We start from the raw sequence: 4008 nt of genomic DNA on the forward strand, positions 1-4008 counted from the left end.
TTTGGGTTATTTTTCGTAATGTAAGTTTTGGACTTTTTTTTTGCAATGTAAGTGACCAACTTGTATATTTTTGAAATTTTCCCTTTAATTAATGGTTAAACCGATAACCCAATAAGCTTATATATATATTTTTTTAATCCCTAATTATATAAAAGTGACTTTAAATTTTAATTTTTAAATACAAATCCTATTTTTAAATTCTTAACGTAGGCATGCCTATTCCCTGACTCTTAATTCTCATACGAAACTAGCGCTTGCGATGCTTCTCTACCTCTCTCCCTCACTTTTATAGTTGTCTTAGTACTGTTGTTTTCTTTCTGTAATCTGAAGTTGCTGGTTTCTTTTTCTCTTTGAGAGATTGCTATAGTGATACAACGTTCAAGTTTGCTACTTAACGTGAAAGAAAATAAGTGTGTTTTAGCAAATAGCAATAACGTATTTGAATTTGATTCTGCTTGTAATTTGTGTAGACTTTTAACCTTTTATGTATGAAGATAGTATATCTATGAACAAATAAAAACAAGAGAAAGCAAAAAAGAAAATTAGAGGAACATTTTCTTATCGGTTAAATTGAAAATCGAACCGTTAAGGACCAAAAACCGATAAACCGAAACCGATAACAAATATCTTATTGGTTTGGTTATCGGTTTAGCATATTTAAAAATCGAAAACCGACAAACCGAACCGATAATAGACAAAACTGAACCGAACCGACCGATAAGCACCCCTACCCATATGATCATAATTTTTCAACCAGATAATTCATGCACATAACGTAAGTTTCAAGGATTCTTATATATATTTGTGTGAAATTGTCTTGGAATGGAGATATAGAAGTTGCTGAAACTTACCTAGATATATTTGTGTGGTGTTGTTCATATTTGTGCACAAAACATCATTTATATATTGATAGAAGGAAGCTAGCTGGAGCACATTATTAAAATTGTTGATATATTTACATTCATTCATGACTGCACTGTATGTGCATATATGCACATTATTTACATATTGACAGAAGCCGCATTGGCAAAATGCAAAATGGTAACGCGGCTTGCTACTATGCCGTTGGCAGTCATCTTGTTCTTCGAAGTTTCCGTTGTACCTGTGTGACGCCGTGGTTGACAAAAGACCTGTAAAGGTTATTAATGATGGGTTGCTTGTTAAAGTAGGAGAAGTGTGGTGGATGTAGAGAGTAGTAGTAGCAATAGAGCTGGATTAGTCTTGAGACATACTCCCTCCGTCCAATAATAAGTGTCCTTAGCCAATAGGAATTTTTTTGTACCGTAATAAGTGTCGCTTTAGGAAAAAAAGCGTAAATTTAATTTTTTCCAATTCCACCCTTAGACAATAAAGTAATATCTAAATGATGATTAGAAAAGCCACATAGTAACTTGGTATTGTTAGATTCCCAATGTCAAAAGATTTACTTACTGTGCATGCTCTAATCAAAAGGTAAAAGTAATTAATTTTTATTATATAGGGGTAATTTAATAAACTTCACATTGCATTATTGGTTTTTTAATATGCGTGTTTTTGGCTAAGATGACACTTATTATAGTGACACTTATTATAGGACGGAGGAAGCACCTTTTTAAAGCATCAAGCGTCGAATATATTCTCGTTTTTCTTTGACCCAGCTTTCAAAAAAGACAGTGCAGGGTGGCAAAAAAGTTAGCAGTCTGAGGTTCACTTTACTTCAAGAACTTCCTGGGAAAACCAAATGACAGGATAAAAATCCTGCAAGAAGATAACAGTAACAAAAAATGATAAGCCAAAAGACAATACTCTGAACCTGGAAAATACATGGTCCAATTAACAAAATCATACAACCAGTGTTTAACAACTAAACTAAATGTTTGTCACTGACTTCCACCTCTACGCCTACATGGTCATCTTTTAGGCTTCCGAGTTCGGAATCGGATAACCACTGCTGGAAATTACGCTTAAGTGCAACTTGTGCTTAAGTCCGCAAGGTCATCTTTTAAGCCCAGAGTAAGTGTTAACACATCTTTTTCAAGTAGAGAAATCCCAAATGTTGAATCTTCACATCTTATATCCAGCAACAGGGATGTTCTTTCCCCATTCAATGTTTGGTACCATTAATAAACTCTAATATTAATTGACACATCAAAACACAACAGAAATTTTGCAAGTAGCTTTCAACTGACGCTAAATAAATAGAAAATCATATTACAGCTAGCAGTAGTCTCTTAAACCAGCCAGGCATACATCTAGTTAATGAATCTAGGAACTTCAGTAAGTAAAACATATTTAACAAGGAATTAACCAAGCCTAAATTAAAAGAGAACTATTATAGTTGAAGAGGAAAAAAGAGCATTTATTTAGTCGTTATCTTTTTCATCAATGCAAGTTGGCTTCTAAAACCTTATATCTCGAAATTAATTCATCGAATTGATAGTAAAATCCACGGGCATTCCAGTGGACGTTATGCGCTTGTTGCACAATAACCTCTTAGAGGAAGAGCCAAACATGGGGGACAGCAGGTCAGAGAAATGGAGGTTTGGACTCTGGAAGGGGTCATCTCAGTGTTAGCTCTTGTGAATTTTCACATCAAAATTTATGATCAGAGGTCTGAAAATTCAAGAGTTTCTTATTTCGGAAGCTCCACCCTTCGTCAAGCAGTCAGTAAGTTTGCACAACATGATATAGAACTACAAAGTTTCTTGAACTTGAGTTACAGGGGTAGCTTCAACAAATATGTGACTTAGCAGCCAACGGATTAAGATGAACTTTCTTTACCATAGTATAGTACATGATTCTATTTATGGTTTATGGCTTACCTGGGTTCTGGAAAATATATAATAGCTCTGTCCGTTCCCTAATCAATTATGCTACTTAAAATTTTAGTGTTCAAATTTGTCCTGTTGATAATGATTAGAAGAAGGCTTGATATAGGAAGAAGGCTTGATATAGTTGGGTCTGACATAAAAATGACTGTATATGCCAGATAATAATTTTTGTTCTTATTCAGCAGTAACAAACATTAGCTGAACACAGTTACCTTTGGTCAGGCAGTCCATAAGCATGATTTAGAACTAACAAGTTTCTTAAACTCGACTTATGAGAATTTATCTTATTTTTATCACCTTTTTAGAATTGACAAATTCCACCACCAAGAAGCAGTGACCGTCTTACAACGGAGGAAGCTCACTCCCTGAAAGAAGTGCTAGCTTCAGAAGATGATGGACTAGCCAAGTTAGCTATAACTGAATTGTCGAGAAGACGACGCCTTTCTATTTCACCTTTGTTTGCTCGTTGCCGAGCTAACAGGCCTCCTTTTTTTTCTGGTGCCATCAACTTATATAACTCTCGTCCTAGCCCTTTTATTAGCGTTCTATATTTTCAGAGGTATGACCTTTTTTAAAACTCTTCTATGACCTTGCTGCAACTTTTCTATTCAGATGAATACTTCTGTTAAAAAACCTTTGATGAGATATATTTAGTATGGCTCTGTAATGGTATAATTTTAAGTTCACAGGCACATATCACAACTAGAAACAACTCAAATAAACGTAGAACATGCAAGTTTTATACACTAAGTAAAAAAAAAAAAAAATGAATAAATAAAGAGGGGGGGAAATCAGAGAAGCTAAATGACGATAATCAAACAAAGCAAGCAGAAGAGTGACAGCCCACACTTACCAAAGTAAAGGAGTTCTCCCATGATAAATATACGCGACACTTTCGTATACAATAATATTGGTCCTTTCATGACTTTTTTCAGGCTCTTTCATGATGACACCTCCGAATCGGTGCATATTCTCTTTATCCGCTACTCAGGCATGTAAAAAGAACCAAGTTAGTGAATTATCTCAATTTAATTTTTACAGGAATTCAGACACCTAATTTTAAGGCATCACGCCTTATACGATACTAACTGATTATGCTCTCACATATAGCGTGATTTTGTTGGGGTTTTTATTTTCTGGCATCCATGGTTGAATCGCGGAAGATGACGGAAGAAGAAGATGTGAGCGTATAAGGAAG

General features: G+C 34.8%; 1 long non-coding RNA gene across 2 annotated transcripts; it reads right to left on the reverse strand.

Annotated features, from left to right (window-relative positions):
- Positions 1–934: 934 nt before the first annotated feature.
- Positions 935–3922, reverse strand: LOC132062745 (uncharacterized). Of its 2 annotated transcripts, XR_009416246.1 has the most exons (3): positions 3664–3922; positions 1588–1707; positions 935–1130 (listed from the first exon to the last, which is right to left on the reverse strand). It is a non-coding gene; the product is annotated as an uncharacterized LOC132062745 (long non-coding RNA). The 2 variants fall into 2 exon arrangements; XR_009416245.1 differs by having other exon boundaries at positions 1588–3922.
- Between the last annotated feature and the right edge of the window lie 86 nt (positions 3923–4008).

The sequence above is a fragment of the Lycium ferocissimum genome, chromosome 7, assembly GCF_029784015.1.
Source record: "Lycium ferocissimum isolate CSIRO_LF1 chromosome 7, AGI_CSIRO_Lferr_CH_V1, whole genome shotgun sequence".
Classification (NCBI taxonomy): domain Eukaryota; kingdom Viridiplantae; phylum Streptophyta; class Magnoliopsida; order Solanales; family Solanaceae; genus Lycium; species Lycium ferocissimum.